The 17540-nt window shown below is 34.8% G+C and overlaps 1 protein-coding gene across 5 annotated transcripts in view; it reads left to right on the top strand.

The window, feature by feature from the left end:
* The window catches only part of EPHA6 (EPH receptor A6), a 513331-nt gene that overhangs the window by 351589 nt on the left and 144202 nt on the right, over positions 1–17540 (top strand). The window lies entirely within an intron of this gene.

Consider the following 17540-nt stretch of genomic DNA (forward strand, 5'->3'; position numbering starts at 1 on the left):
AGGAGAACATCAATGTAATTTCATTTTGTGCTATTATTTAGCAATAATCTGTGCTTAAATGATAGAGTTCATTAGCCTCATTTAGGGGGTTACAAGAGATAGAAACTGCATGGCAGTGGGCAACAGCATGCATTACAGGAAAAGGTACAAGGTGACAGACAGCATGTCCTACAAAAGCATAATCTGAAGCCTGCTTTTTCCAAAGCATACATGTAGAACATTTAATTGTTTCCAGTTAGCTACAGGGCCTAGCACTAGTGTAAAAATTTAGTGCAAATCAATGTCTTTATTCCTTGAAACATAGGAAAGAATTTCTTGATGTGCATATCTTAAAGAGTAATCTGCTAAATCAGTTCTTGCTGTTTCTTTGTCCCCATCTAAAAGTCACAATGGAACTAATGGATAAGTGAGAAGACCACAAAGAACAGTAATATAGGCCAAGGCATGAAAGACAGATTTAGGGATGATAGGCTCTGTAAATATCAGAATTTCCTTCCTTGGCTGCCCTTCTCTATTGAGATTATGCAGCTTTAATGATGCAGAAAAAAAGGGTAAACTGGGGAAAATCCAAGTAATTTTAATAGTATAGCTAGAGGGAGAAAACAGTTTGTTTAGAACATTTGGCAGTCAAGCAAGGAAACTTTATTTTCCTACAATGATGGAACTCTTTCAAGTTTTGATCCATTACCATAGCAAACTATACTATGACTAGCACTGCCCTTTTTTGTTTATTTATATTAAAATAACCAAGTGAATTAAAATAGATAAATAGCAAGTTTTTATTCAATTATATGGGAACAAATATCCAAAACCATTCATATGGATGTTAAATTACAAAGCTCATATTTATAAAAATCTTTTATCAATAGATCATCTGCCAATATCTGTCAATACTGAGTGACAAGGCAAATAGCTCTTCTTAGAGATCTACATATTGGTAAGTCCTGTCCATTATACAAGACTAGAGAAACAGGCTTTGTGGCCCTGTGATATATATAGTTTTAACTGCTCCTGTCCATTTCTACAAAAAATAAAAAAAAAAAGAAAAAAGAAAAAAAAAGAACCATTTTCTATTTTCACCTTTTGTAATGCATAAGGAGTATCTTTTAACTATTAACTTCTCCTCCCTCTTAGGGGGGGGGGGATAAATGCACTGCTGGCATCTTCCAGTACTGTTGTACAGGGATTATTTTCTCCCTAAATCACTAACTGGACTACATGCATAGCTCTCCAGTACACCTTTTGTTGTTAAGGTAGAACTTATACGCTCTCCGTCAGTGCTATGTAATAGATGGAATGAGAGACAAATACTCCAGCACCTAACAGTAACATAGCCACTTATTTGAGCAGAACAGCTATGTGACAGATTTGCAAGAGCTCTCTTGAAGACCACATTCTAGAGAGATTAATAATCTCATACTGCAAAACACTCTGTTGATTTGCAGTATTAAATTACAAAATGTGATTCTATACCACTTTAATTATATTTAAATATTGCTAAAGAAGCATACATTACAACTATACTCCTGGGTAAGTATAGTGGCCAAATGCAAATGGGATTTGTCTGTTTAAAAAAAAAAAAAAAAAAAAAGGAGAGTGTCTACCTCAAAGTTGGAAAATATTAACATGAACTTTAACAAATTCCGTATTCTTCACCTTGAAACTCCACATATTAAATAGCACAGTCTGTGTAATGTCAGGGGTAGATACAGCAAGTGTAATCTTTCAGGCTTCCTATAATGACCCCAAAAGGGGAAAATATCACCATTCCTATTATCAGAAGTGACAAAAATAGGGATGGTGTTGCAAAATTACAAGAAATGTGATAAAAGGAAAATAATTTAACCAAATTTAGTATGAATTTACCACAAAGATGACCTTCCTCTGGAGAATAAAAAGTTGAGCTAAAGCTCAAAAACAAGTTAAATATTAAAAGCTCAGAAAATTTCTTAATGTCTTAAGGAAACAATAAAAATGAACAAACGTGTGCATTTGTATTAGGTACTGTTATACAAAAGAATTAGTAAAAAGAAACAGAGTTTGCAGTCCTTTCTCAATCCTTCATTACCTGTCATTTCTGTTAGAAAAGAAAAGAGGTTTTCTTCTTACATACAATATAAGGAATTGAATGTTTCCATCAAGTACAAACACTCAATATTCTGGTCTCAACAGGTTGTATCCGTTTCTTAACTTTAAGAAACTTTGAAGAACCCTGCAGGATTTAAAATTTTTATAACTATGAACATCTATTTCTTATAAGACTCCTTGGTAACGTTTGCAAAATTATGAAGAAGACACTGGGGACCCTAAGGGAGCATGCTTTCTTTTAATTATAACCAGTAGGAATTCTGCAACTCGTAAATGGAAGTCATTTCTTGACATGTGCTCCCATGGTTTCGTGAAAGATCTGTAAGCTTACAGAAATCCAGTAGCCATCTAACAAAATACTGTGGACAATCCACAAAATGGGACTGTTTCCAACAATTTTGTAAGTAGGATAAATTAGTGGTGGTGAACTCAGAATACACAGAAGCATCCTCCCATGCATATCCACAACAAGCAGAACAAGGGAATAAGACTAGACTGTGCTAGATCTGCATGAAAGTTTTATTTGCAGTCTTGTGTGATACAATTTGTACACCATGGAAACCATGGAAAGATCAAGCCTCTTATCTCTTTGTGAAAAATAGTTTCTCATCTTCTGAGAAAGATGCTACCAAGTAATAGAGAAATAAAGTAGAGAAGTTATACAAAGCTATCAACAAGCTTACAAGTATGGAAGCCATACATTCATTCAAAAATGTTATAAAGCAGCTCAGTAATTTGACTGCTTTAAAGCACCCTCTTCCATATGACCTTCATTTCTTCAGTGAATTGCTGAAAAATACTCATAACTTTAACAAAATATTGTTTGCCTTTGTCAGTCCCTAAAAATGAAAATCTTGAGAAAATAGCAAAATTTAATTGTAAGCCAGTTCTATATGTATCCTACATATTTTTTGTTCTAGGAATACACTCACACATGTTTGCGGGGTTGGCTGCTATTCTGCAGCTTTTCAGCCAGAAATGTAGGGAACATGAGGTGACCTAGGACATAATTTGAGAGCTGACTTGGCCTGCGAAGTAAACAAAAATTGTAAGAAATTTAGTCCAAGATGCTATGGGTTTCTGTCACAGTGAAGAGCAGAAGTTTTCTGTTGCATAGTTACATGGTATACCCAGAGAGAGAATATGATCCTAAAGTAATACTGCATGTTGGGGCTTTGTAGTTGAAATATCTTATTTCCGGTAGATTTGGAATCATTCTGAAAAAGCTACAGTTAGCAACATTTGTCACCTTAGACAATAAGTGAGTCTTCACTGCAGCACACAAAGAATCCATTAAGTGTTTGACCTTAGAGATCTAAGATGTACTCTGTAAAGCATTTCTTCAAAGACCTTCTTTGTAGTCCTCACAGATACTAAACATTTGCAAGTTATCTCTCTTGCTACAGGATGTCTACCCTGTTCTACAGTCTGTTATTTATCCATTCTATTTTACAGTCCTTTAATATCTTCCACAAACAGCAAAGTACTTTTAGAAGAAAAGATTCTTTCATAGGCATTGTTGACTTTCCCTTCAAAAATCAAACTCCAGATATCAATATAATCTCTGTTTCTTTGCTAACAGAAATCAATTTTTTTTCTTTATACTTTAACACTATTACTCAGACACTGACTAAAGCTTTTACAGTGTGAAAGATTCCAGGGCATCATAATCTGATCACCTTTACAAAGGTTGCATGCTCAAGTCAGATGAAGGCTGATATGACCTTGCCACAGCCTTGCAGTGAAGCTGAGTCCTTCTGTAGGAATTCTCTCATGGGAAAGGAAACACAGTACACAGTGGATATAAACCACACCAGCTGCACTTCAGGTGGTGCGGCTGAACTGGGAAATGCTTATTCCTCCCCTTTTCCACCCAAACCCTCGGAGTTAATCATCAAAAATTAATGTTCCCTGAGAGCTGTGTTAAGCATACCAAGCTGTATACATATCAGAAACTATATTAAGTTTTAAGTTCTCCCATATGGCCCAAATACACCAGCTGGATTATATTTTGTATTACAAGATAATAAATAATTAGCTGATAATGTTGGTCTATAGGGAAGAGATTTTATAGGATTCATCCAAGCAATATCCAAGGCATTGCAATGACATCTGCAAATAGAAAGCATCTTCTGGAGCAGGATGCAGGATGGAAAGACTGGCTGATGGTTCTTTGCTTTCTTGTCCATTGGTGAAATTTGCACTAAAGCCAAATCCCTTTAATAAAATGCTTCATTTTGGTGTCAGATTCAATTCGTAATTTACAAGCAGTTTTCACATAAAAATTTTAACCCACCTCTACATGACAGTGATTAGACAAGATATGTAGGATGTCAGATATGACTTTTCCTCCGCTCCACTATTATTTAGCATTGGATTAATAAGTAAAGGAGAAAAAACAACCAAGTAGTAGAGACGGGGAAAATTAGTTTCCCAATGAGATTTTGAAAAGAGATGAAGAGCCAATGAAGCAGGTAGATAAAGTACCAGATTTAAAGAATTGGAAACAAATATGACCTTGTTAATTTTTCTATCAATCTACAGCTCTATTTAATTAACTTCTATGAGGAGTGATGCTCACTTAAATTCCGATATTAAAGCAAAAACTGCTATTTGTTTGAATATTTATTAGTATGAATTAAAATGAAGCATCCTGAATTTGAGTATGAAAATATGTAAGAGAGCTTGAGGAAATTGACTTGGTAGGAATATTGTGAAGATTTGAGCACATCAACATGCAACAAATCTTAAAAGACAGAACTATTTTTACAAAAATTAATGTGGAAAATTTTAAATGAGGAATTAAATTACTCTTGCAGAATTGTATACCTACAATAATATTCTGTTGCTTAAAGCAAATCTATCTGTCCAGAAATACATGCACCATATTATTTCAAAGCCGTAAAACATGTGTACCACATATTGCATACTATGTATTCTGACAGCAAAAAGATATGGCACTCAATGTACGTAGAAAGGTATGAAATGATATCGTTGCCATTTTTTCTACATTTTTTTTGAGGAACAGAGAATCTGGTGTTCTGCTCAGTGCCACTCTGATGACTGGCACAGCAGTAACATGCTGCTGGGAGCCCTGGAGACATGCCACGCTCACTTTTGCCCACGTGCCCAAGTTGTTTCATTTCTGTATTTTCTCCCATGTGAATTGCCAGTTTAGGGTGTGTGACTCATCACTGTTTAGGACAACAGATGTTGCTGTGTGGATTTAGCAAAGGAGACATTTTGTCATCCTTTTCTTTAGATGAATTCAGCACTGCTCAGGCAATATGTACATCATGTTTCTTTTCTCTCCTTTTTAACTCTCTGCCCCCAAACCTGGCCCTACTCAAGTATCAGCTGGAGTCCTAACCTCAAGGACAAGAAGCCACGTATTTTCATTAGTCAAGACAGGCAGTTTTTCTAAGTACATCATGTAGTTAAGACAGTCCTCTCAATTTCCGGGTGACGTTTTGGGAAGGTGAAACAAAATTAGCGGACTGTGTCAGGAGCAGGCATATCTCAGTTGTTGCTGTTGTGTCAGCATTGCTAGCATGTACTGTTTCTTTCTCTAGGCATATCCTTTTATTATTGCTAGGCATGCCATGCTGTGCTTGATGCTGTTGCAAGCTTCCTAAGTTTTGTAAATATCGGTGACAGGGTTAGGGAGCAGGAAAACAGCAATGAGCATATGATCCCTTCAGGTGTCTGACCAGTCAATTAGGTTTTTTTAATGTATACTCAGTACGAAATGGTGAATACTACAGTGTTAGTATTGAATGATCAACTGAGCAGTTCTTAAACTTATGCTAATTGTTCTTTTTTAAAATGAAAAATCTGCTCCTGTAATTTTTTTTTTTAATTATTGGAATTAGTTGAGGGATAAGTAGCAATGTGCTCCCTATAAGTAAAGTGTTCCAGAAATTAACAGAAGCAAGAAATGTAGGGGCCATTTTCGTTACATTTTCAGCATGTTCTTGTAAAAATGAGAGCACTGAGTAATTTGGATATTAAGAGCTTTTGGACAGTAGTACTAAACAAACCCTACTGTTTGACCAAAGCAGCAGGAACAGATCAACGTGTTGCTGTGAGCCCACAGAGCTCCATGGAGCACTTCTGGCATTCCTGGCTGTTCAGAGCTCCTGGGAAATGAACCATGTCTGGCAAATGTTTTTAAAAAATAATCACTACAAATGTGCTTTGGGAGATAATCATTAAAATGAAATCTCCTAGCTTATTTTAGCATAATAAGTGATGTTAAACAAGCTTCTCAGTTTTGCTATTCTGCTGTTATTAACCTAGTTTCCCAAGGGAAGAACTGTGAAAGGCTGAAGGATTCTAAAAAGAGAAAAAAATAGGTCTCCAAACTGTATAAAATGAGAGTGAATAACTAAGAGACTCTGCCCAGATATAATTTTTGCCTTTGGGAAGGAACCTAAAGACCTTGCAACAGCCATTATTAATGACACTGATATAATTACTATTAGGAGAAAAAGAAATCTTGCCTCTAAATATCAATTAGGTACCACAAAGGGTTTACCAAAGAAGTTGTAAGCTAGGCCAGCTCCATTAGGTGTCCGGTTTGACCAGTCTTCTAATAGTTTTCTTCAGTTACTTAGAGCTAGCTTCTCGCCATTTGTATTTAATAATAAAGTAGCCTACGGAGCTATTACTATTGTCATTCCTGCTGAAACAAAAAATCTTGACAAGAAATAGGATGCTGTTTAAGCAACCCTTGTAGATTTGATTAAAAAAAAACATATTTCTGTCTCTGCTGATCTTGTGTTTTTGTCTGTAGCCAATACCATCTTCCCCAAGGAAAATTGTGTGCACAATACATATTTCAATAACTGCTATAGAAGAGCTGCACAAATGTAGAAGTGCATTAATGGTTTTGAATTAATCATTTTCAAACTCTTTCAAAGATACAGGCATGAGAGGTATGCAAACTATTGCATACAACCATTACAAACTATCAAGACAACAAACTTAATACCCTACTAGTTCCATACATCACAGAAAGCTAAGGAGGCTAAATCCACCAATAGTAGAGTGTTGGGAGGACATTTGTTGTCGACGGAAGGAAGGCAAGCGCACTCGATATGAGTGATCAGCAAGCTCCATTTTATTGCCCGAATAGCCTAACTTTTATAGTGAACTTAACAGGGGCGGACAGTGTCTCACACAAGATCATTGGTCAAAAGCACTCAGAAAAACAGTTACAAGAAAACAACCCCACCTGCAAGAAAACAACCCCCTTGTGATTAGCAGTCACATAGACCTTGTCCTTGAAGCCAGCTGCTGGTAACAGTATTTTTCTGAGTTCCTTAATTGGACGATGTGAGAGTCATTGCCGTGGGAGCTTCTCACAGTTACTCTGGTAGCTTGGTTTGCTCAGCTACAGCAGGCCCTGAAATTTTCTAAGGCCTACCCCTGCTTGCTTAAAGCAAGCTCAAATTGAACAATTGTTCCACGGGCACATGTCCACATCCTGTATGCCAATTCCCAACAGTAGAGGTTGGTTCCTGAGGAAAAAAGGTATTATTAAATGTTTTTTTCCAGCTATTCAGCAGCTGAAATTAAAAAAAAAAAAAAAAAAAGTTTTAAAATAATTTATAGAATTTAAATAAATAATATATTATTATCATTTAATTTATAACTTAAATAAATAATATTATTATTATTATTATTTAATTTTTACATAATAATAATAATATAAATAGCAATCAACAGTTAATTTTAAGCAAGTGATTAAGTGAGCTCAAAATACCAGAAGATCCTCATATTTTATAGTGCAGTAAAGTTCAGCTCACTCTGGAGATCAAACTTGAGATGATTTTGATGAATGTGTTGTAAAAAAGCAATGCTGTCTTTTCAGAGTCAACATATCAATTGCACAGAAGGAAATGGTAACACATATAACATGTTTAATCTGGAAGTAACAAATAAGAGACTGCACTCAAAATATTACTGTTGTTGTATTATTACCCAGTTTCAGTGTGTTCACCTTTAAGTGTAGTTCCAGTAAGTTTTTTTAATACCTGAAGTTAATGAGAGTTTTAACTTTTTCAGGTACCTTTGCACACATTCAAGTATCAGACTTTGGGTTTGAAAGTTTGACCTATTTTTACAAAAAGAACGATGATTTTCATGAGCAGTGATCTAAGTATAACTAATGTGACTGCTAAATGACTATCTAATCAATAATAAATCCCTTATATATAAGGTAAATATAATGCCCAGATACCCATTGCTCTAAAATATGTCAGAAAGTTTCCTTTAGACTTTCTTAAAATAAGAACCACCTCAAACGTTCCTGAAAGTCTCCTTCTGTGAGCCCGAACTATTTTAAAAACTGAAGCTTGGTCAGCTTTTTAATAATACATAAAATATGTACTTTACTAAAATTGCTTGTTCCCAACCATAAACATGAATTCCCAGAATAAATCAAGGAGATATGTACTTTGAGACATGGCTAAGGTAATAACTTTATCTAAATGAAGGAATGTTCCAGTACAAGGTATTATTTCACTTACAGTTTTTTCCTGCTCTCCTTGATGCATTTAGGAGATATTTGGGGAAATAGAGCTGAAAAGACATGTATTCTTTTTTGGAGATAATAGAGAATGTGACTTTCTTCTTCCTTTTTTTCTTCTAAAGCTGCATAGCAACTACACCCTACCCATGCGGAAGGAAAGATTGTTATTAGTTTTCCACTTTTTTTTTTCCCACACCAAAGCCACAAACTACATAATGTAGGCAAACTTTTTTATTTAAAGTAACGATGTCCCTGAATTAGTCAGGCTGGGAGAAGAGAGAAAACTCCAAAGAGTAAAAGGAAACTCTTTTAAGGAGGCCCATTCTATTCTGATGGAATAAACCATATTATTTTCTGTATTTAATATTATTATAAGCCTTTTACAGTTGTCCTAAATAAAAGTTATGCTAAATTGTTTTTGTTGTGACTGGAAATGCACATAAGCAGGCCTTTCATTCAGAAGTGTGATTTCTTTAGCCAACTCTTATTCTTAGAAAAGGTATATTATTTAGTAATTCGCACTTAGTTTTGTTAGTTTTGTACTCCAATAAAATCATGAATGTTTGTGGTGTTTTTTTTGACTTAAAGAAATGTAATGCAAAAATTATTTTTATTTTTTATTTTTAAAGTACTAGTATTAATAGTTTCAAAGTGCCCTTTCTTGATGTTCTTGTCAGGGAAGCTGAGTTAACAACCTATTATTATGTACTCCTTACCAAGCTGTTAATTGCTTTAGAGTATTTTGCAGGAATTCACCTGCTGCTCATAAAAACATTTATGTTGCTGTAGGAACTTCACCAGGTTAATACATCTTGTATTTGCAATGACCTTGCAAAAATCTGGTTTTCTTGTATATATTGCCAGAAGTACTAGTGTGTTATATTATCAGAATAGCAATTCTTTAGTGATTGAGACTGTTCTTCTTTGAAAAGGTATTGTCTGTCACCTGTCCTTACATTTTTTTCAGATTAAAAATTTGGGGTTTTACCAACTCAAAAAATACTGTTTCAGATGAAGTTAGTTAAACTGGAAATGGACACTTCTGTGATATAAAAATAGAAACAAATTTTTCTTTGTTTTGAAAGTGCAAAATCCACATTTTAGTTTACCTGTTAGATTGTTTGCTTCATCCTTCAAAATTTATGTTAAACTAATCAGAAAAAGACTTCAGTATTTGCTCCTCTATTAACTCACTAAGGTGTTTGAAGAAAACATTAATTTAAATAATTTGTACATTAAGCAAATTGTTACATGTTTAATATACAAATTATATTAATTAATACAACATGTAAATTATATTAATTTGTTAAATTATTAATTAAATAATAATGTTGATGTAATGCCAGCATGAGCAATATAGTCATGATTCCAGAGATGAATTCAACCCTTTTAAGTTAACATTAGAAGACAGATGTTTGCTGTCTGCATGTGTACAGGTAAAAAAAAATGCACATACACACTCACTAATACACAAAGAACATAATATTTCACTGAATTTCGATATCTGTTGATAAATTCATATCTGAAGAGGTTTGCATAATGACACATGCTACACAATTTCAGGGTTGTCCTGATACAGAGATCAGCAGGTCTCCTCTCGCCTCTCATTTATTACTTTTATTAAGTTCAAACTTTAGTTAGTGTCAGAGTTTGTATTTTGGAGTCAAAATTGATTTTGTTTGAGTGGTGTTGAAATATATATTACTGTTTTCAGCATTATTCTGAACTTGTAAGTCCTGATTTCTCTGGGGAAGAAAACAGTTGACCCAAAGAACTTCATACACACACACACGCAAAGTTATCATGTGAAATGTAACATTCATGTGGATTTAAATTAATCCTATTGACTTCAGTCATTTACTCCATCTTCACAAAGCAATCTGAATCAATTCTATCTATAAAAGTAGGTTATTTGCTTATGTAAATAAAAGGGATAGTATTATTAATACCACTGAACCACAATTAATAACTCTCTTTTGTGTGTCTATAAAGCAAATCAACAGCCATGGATAGTTTTGCTTTAAATATGGCTTTTTTCAAGCTGTTATGTAGCACTATGATGCTTTTCTGTAGCTGCCTATTTTTTCTTGTAGGTAGGAATATATACAGTAGCAAAGGGAAACAGAAGACAATACATTAGTCTGCTGTTCTAGGAATAAAAAATGGTATTTATGTAGATGGTTCTACCTAGGCACAAACCAGTCTTAAAAAAGCCCTGTCACTGTACTTGCCCTCCCACTCCAAGATGCTGAAATACATTTTAAAAGGAGTTGGAAAGGCTTGTTGCTTCCAGAGGTTTTTAATACAGTATGCAGTCTTCGCAAGGGCATTTGTTAAAATGTATACACTGCACAAAGCAATTAAAATTTTCCTGTGAAGGAAAATTCTTACAAACCTGAAAAAAATATACACCATGTAACAGGAGCCCTAATCCAAACCCTGGACTTAACTACCTGTGGGCATTGTAAGGGTTCTGAAATTGGGTAAATTAAACATTTTTTGTCAACACCATTAAAGCTGGCTGAGTTTTGTGTAGCATGTAACACTATCAGTGTTACACTCTATTTTTAGGCTTGCTAGATTGAATTGTATTTCACAGCTTTGAAAGTACGTTGGACTTATTTTTTTTTTTTTTTTTTTTTTGTAAAAATAGAGCAATGGCAACATCGTATTTTAGAAAGTCACCATCATCTTCTGAAAAAAATTGAATCATTGCCTTTGTACTGAACTTTCACTTCAGTTCTAAGATAATTCTTTACTTCAAAAATGTCTTTGTGCTTTAATATGAGATAGAGGAATCACTTGTTTGGGTACTGCCATGGGGCAATGCTGCAGTTTTGTGTGTACAGCATTACAGTAATTACACCAATGCTGATAATGCTAGAAGAATACCCGACATATGTCTCAGCAGCTTAGGGACCTGCAGGTGTCTGGACTGTTGCTTTTTACATTTCAGTTTTGAGGTGGTCTTTTTTTGTATTACATAGGTTGTCCCCTTTTTTTTTTTTTTTTTTTTTTTTTTTTTTTGTCTTTCCTCCAAGGTCTTGCATTTTCAATTTAAAAATTTCATCATATAGTCACCTACTTCCCATCTTTAACTAGAAGTACAATGCCTATGATTTACAGAAGTATATTGGGTTTGACTGAACAAATCATGGATATTCATGATTATTCACTATTTCTGATAGATGAGGAACTATACTATATTCAACAAAATCACCAGGAAACAGACAACAAAACAAAAGATAGTATTTTTTTAAAAACAGTTCACAATTATACTTGTTGCCTAAAGATGTTTTGGAAGCCTGTAGTAAAATAGGTTCAAAAACGTAATTAAATTTGTGGAAGAAAAGTCTACCATGAGCTGTAAAATACAATGAGGCTTATTTAGCTAACTAAGAAACCCTCTAATCTGCAAATTGCTGGACTTGGGGCAGGGGGGACGAGGTGGCAGTGTTGCAGGTAGGCATGGGGAGGGGGAACTTAGCTTTCTTGTATGTGTCTCAAATCTGCAGTGGCATATGCCAGTCCTGATTCAGAAACTTGAACTACAAATCTTACACACCAAATGAATGACTTGGCAGTTAGCCTACTGGCTGTATGTATGTGGTTCTGTGGGCTAGTTTCACAACAGAGAAAGTCACAGAAGGCTTCCAATCTTAAAATTTTGAAGGATTGCATCTGTTTGCTGTTGAGCATTATTTGTCAGCTGGTTTATTATCTGATTACAAAGTAAACCTAAGGATTAGGTATCTCAGAGGACACTACTTTACTCTCCAAAGATGACAGCCACTCTTTGAACACTAGTTGAGTTGATTTTCACCATTAATAAGGTAGTTCATGCTTGCTTTTTCCAACTGGAAAATGTAGTGCAGAGAAATAAAATAAAATAAAATAAAATAAAATAAAATAAAATAAAATAAAATAAAATAAAATAAAATAAAATAAAATAAAATAAAAACAAAAACTGGAGAGGCTGAAATCTTTATATGCTTAAGTTAAAAAGACTCCTGGAGACACTGTTGCAGAGGCTTTCACTGGTAAATACTTTTAATTAGAAAACACGTGTTATCAAAATTGCTCATAACTGCTGAAAAGATGAAATGTTAATGTTTGAGCTTATCTGACAGTTCAAGTCATGTAACCCAGCTCCTTTTATTATGTTCTGATTGCACCCTGTCCAACCACCAAATTAAGGCACAGACTTGTTTTCATTCCTCTCAATTTAATCCCCACGTCAGTATGATCAGCTGTGTCCTATCTGCTGCCTTCACACCTGCTTTTCCTTTCCCTCCATGTAAGCCACACAGTTTTGCTCTCCCTACTTCTCACCTTACTGTGCTTGTGGGAGCGTTAACTGTAGCAGACTCACCCCGTCCTCATTGCTTCTCACTTAATTTTATCTTTTTTTGTGGTTCACCTCACATTAACTCATTTTTGCCTTTCCAGGTATACAACCCAATTAAAATGAGGTTTGGCTTGGTTTTGACCTTTCCATATTTTCTTTATGATTGGTTATCTGCTCTTCCCCTTTCCTAGTTGACAGCTTCACATTATGTATGGAGAAAGTGATGAGCTGACTGACAGGCAATCAGAATATAAAATATTGAAAGGCCAAACAGATAAAGCAGACTTTAGTATTTTAGCTCCCTATACTGTTATGCCTCAGATTAATGACAAGGGAGGTTGAGAAGGGAAGGGAGAAGATTACAGCCTGAAGTGGCTGATGCTTTAAAATTCTACAGGTTTCCTCTCTGAAGCAAATACTATAGTCACCTGCAATTTTCTCTATGGCCCCACCTTTTCCTGTCAGTTTTCCTCTTAGGTCAGATTGGTTGTCACAGCCTTGTAATCACTTTTTTTAAATTTACCTGAAGTTTGTTAGACAGCTGGAACTGTAAGGTACAACATTTTTAGCAAGCATTTTTTTAAGGTGAATGATATCTTTGACTATTATTCCTATTGTGTAACTTTTCTTATCTCTCTCTATTTCAATGAGGCTTTACCTAATCCTGCTGATCATACTGTAATCAGATACTAATTAATGTTCAGAAGCACATGTTTGAACCTATGAATCTCTTCTCTAAAATCTTCCAAATATTGTTGTTGGCATTCATCTTAAGAGATACACTATAGGTCAAAATAGCCTAACAAAAAATCACGTACAAAATATTATAAAGATAAGCTTTCAAAGACAGATTTTGAGTTTCCCAGGTGTAGTTAATTTTCCTATTTTTAATGTGGGTACTCCTCTTTACAATGATGTAAGTGAGGTAAGAAGCAATATATGATTCGGGGCAATAAACATTTCACAATTACATTATAGGAACAGTCACACTGCAAAGAAAGAATATATTTTGGGGGAATTACTGGAGACAAGTTTGTTGTGAGACAGATCACAGGCAATTTCCACAAATTAGAACTATGTAGGCTATATTTGTCTCAGAAAACACAGACAGTAGTAACCAATTCCACAGTTTGCTATTATTTGTCTGCAACAGATTCTGTTTGAATCAATTAATCACATTTGACCATACTTACTAATCACCTACTGTTTTATTCTAATATGTATTGCAACAGTAAAGTTCTATTGAGCTCAGAGTAAATTAAGTGCCATCATGGTTTTTCCAAGGGAAAACTATGGAAGGAGTAGGAGTTTTCCTTTCACGATGGCCCAGAGCTACAACTAATAAAAGTTCCTGGCTTCCGGAATTGTGGCCATTCCTTTAAAATAATAATGCTTCCTCTGTAGGTTACATTGTGTATATCCTTCAAACTGATGTATCTAGGAAAGTGGGAAAATGTGAACAAATGGTCTCATAAAAGATTCTTTTTTATTATTGGTGCTTTTATTTAAACATTCATAATGTCTGAATCACAGAATTCAGAATCTTCTTTACTTTAATGCAGTACTTATTCAGCTTTGACATTGTGCTTTAATGCACAGGAGAAAGACCTGCTCTCTGTGGCATGTAGATTGAATCTCTAGTAGTATTTCCTCCTTTTAGATGATAGTGCTCCAAAAAGGCTAAGGAGGATTATATGGCTCAAGTACAGAATTTTATTGTTAGAAGACAATGGATATAATCCAGAAAATCTATTTGCAAACAGTTGATACTAAATTCAGTTGTTGTTTCTGTGGATCCTTTCTGCACACATGCATTTGGAAGTTGTAGGTAGGCAACAAGTGTGTTTTCAGCTGGCAGAGGCCTATGAAAACCCTATCACTAGTGTCAACTTAAGAAGGCTTAGCAGTTTCAGATTCAATGAACTGAATGCCTTGATTGTCATTCATAAAATTAGCTAGGCACAGAGTAAACTGCAAGAGAGTGGTAATTCCTGGAGCTCCCTTTATATATTTTATAAGATAGAAAATTATATTTGGTTATCTTTTTCAGTTGCTAATTTAAGTACTGATATTATTTTGATTAGAGACACGTTTCTCTTTACTACTCAAATACTAATAGTGACAAATGTTAGACTAAAAGGGTCTGACTTTTTATCAGCACTTGACTGGTAAAGTTAATCTTTTAAAGGCTACTTGAACATGAAAAGTAAGATTCTACATTTCAGATTTTATTTCCATTAATTTTTCTTTGCAGTATATATTTTCAGTAATATTTTTTCTCACACATAAAATCGTATATAAACTCTTTGATAGCAGTAGGAGTCTAAACTGATAAAAGGTATTCATATTTTGTTCAGTCTTTTATCAGTATTTTACTTCATGTATGTGCACAACATCTTCATTTCTGTGCTATTGCCCTTTGAAATAAGGTGGGGGAAAAAGAGAGAGCAGCATGTTCTGATAGAGGTGATGTACAAAGGTTTATCTGTCTGCAGGTTTTAAATATCATCAGAATGAATCCTTTCTTTTGAGCTTATGAGAAAAATGCTAATATCATGGTAGTAGTGCATCTGGGTGTTGAGTGAATATAACATTCATAAATAAAGTAGCTTCTTTCAGTGAGGCATAATGAAGAACTATCTTTTAGTCTGATGGTATTATACAATAGAAGTATTTCATTACAGCGTATGTTGATGAAACAGATTCAGCTATTCTGATATATTAGGAAAGCAGAAAACTTTTCATTATTTTTTATACTCTGATACTGCTACTCCATGAAATCAGTTTCCCTAGTCTTCAGCCATTAACACCACTGTTACTTCCAATCAGTCAGCCAATGTATTTAGATCTGAAAAAATATTTTGTTTATAAAGCCAAATACAAATTTAAGATAGATGTGTGTTCAGATACTTGAGTAGTGTTTGCTACAGGAAAGAGTTTGATTCTGGAAAATGTTTGTGCTCATGAGCAGACCAAACTGTCATGGATTTGTGAACACTGTCTCTCAGAAGCACAACAGAATCCAGTGACAAGAAGGATCACACAAACACTAAGAAAAATGCAGTTTCCTTAGAAATAGAAAAAAAAAAAAAAAACATGTTCAAAGCTCATATTATAATTCTGTTTAACTTGGATAGTCCTAGGCTCTGTATTACATTGTGTAATAACATTGATATCTCTTGTATGGATTATATTCATGTTTTATTAACAGATTTTCCCAAGACAGATTTGCAGTAGATTATGGAAGAAGTCTTAGGAATTTCCTCATATCAGATTCTGACTAGGAGTTGTGAGAGTGTATTTTGTTAGATAGACTAGTTTAGCTTATGCTTAAACCTTCAACCCCTGTGTTCTCAAAACTACTTCTTATAAATCCTGTGCCATCTAAAGATCACAATGTTGGTTTGGAAATAATGTGAAGGATCAGAACATTTCTCATATTTCCCCTCTTATATGAACCCTGAGCCATATGTAAGGGCCATCAGTTTGCTTCCTACTTACATGCAATGGGTAATACAGCTATATGAGTGAAACTATTCTTTCATTTTGCAGATTATGTACAAATCCTCTGTAGTTATCAGTAAATACAGAACAGATGTAGTCCTTGACATTTCCTGTGATCCCAATCCTGTCACTGTCTGTCTATCACAGAGCACACTGTAGCTTCTTCTAGCCCACAAAACCAAGCTTTCTTTCCATGGAAAGTAATGTACATGACAGTATGTATGGCTCATACATGTCTAAATTATGCCACAACATAAAATCAGGTTCTGATACATGTAAAAGCATGCCTGAACATCCAGGGAGTACATCCAAATCTTGCAGTTTAAGATTCAGTTTATGAACCCCAAATCCATGCAAGTGCAAGTGCATATTATTTGTGGCAAAAATGAGACAAAGCATCCCATACTTCTCCACACATTGGAATTGGGGTGTTTACTCTGTGACTGTCTTTAGTCTCCCTGGTCATGGCAGAAGGTTGACCAACCTTGGGAGTCAAAGCTTCCTGTTTACTCCCAAACTTCTCTCTGTGGAAGGCTCTGGCTTCCAAGGTAGGCTACAAATCTTGTCATTGTCACGAGAAGAGAGTAGTGGTGAAGTCATTCTTGATCCTTGGTAACTTCTGTCTCCACGAGTACAGCTGTACATCTGTTACAAACTGCAGATAGGATTACCTAATACTGTATTAGATAGTATTATTAGCAGAGATCGATGGAAACTGGAATTTTCCAAAAGGACTGGAAAATACAGTCAATTACATTCCATGATTTCAGTAGAACAAAATGAAATAGAACAAAAAATAGTATATGTATGTCATGAATTCCCTGTCTGGATGCCTAGCTGGGCAACCTGCTCTAGAGAACCTGCTTTGGCAGGGCAGTTGGACCTGATGATCTCTTTAGGTCCATTCCAACCCCTACAATTCTGTGATTCTGTGAATGCAAATTTTGCTCAACTACATGTACACCATGTCTGCTTTCTAGTGTTTTCTTTAAGAAGCAAAACTCTTAAACTTGTATTTGTAGTGGTCATGTTATGTTAATGGAGCACTTCATCACCTTTTCAAGT

Source organism: Aythya fuligula, chromosome 1 (genome assembly GCF_009819795.1).
Source record: "Aythya fuligula isolate bAytFul2 chromosome 1, bAytFul2.pri, whole genome shotgun sequence".
NCBI classification, from domain to species: Eukaryota; Metazoa; Chordata; class Aves; order Anseriformes; family Anatidae; genus Aythya; species Aythya fuligula.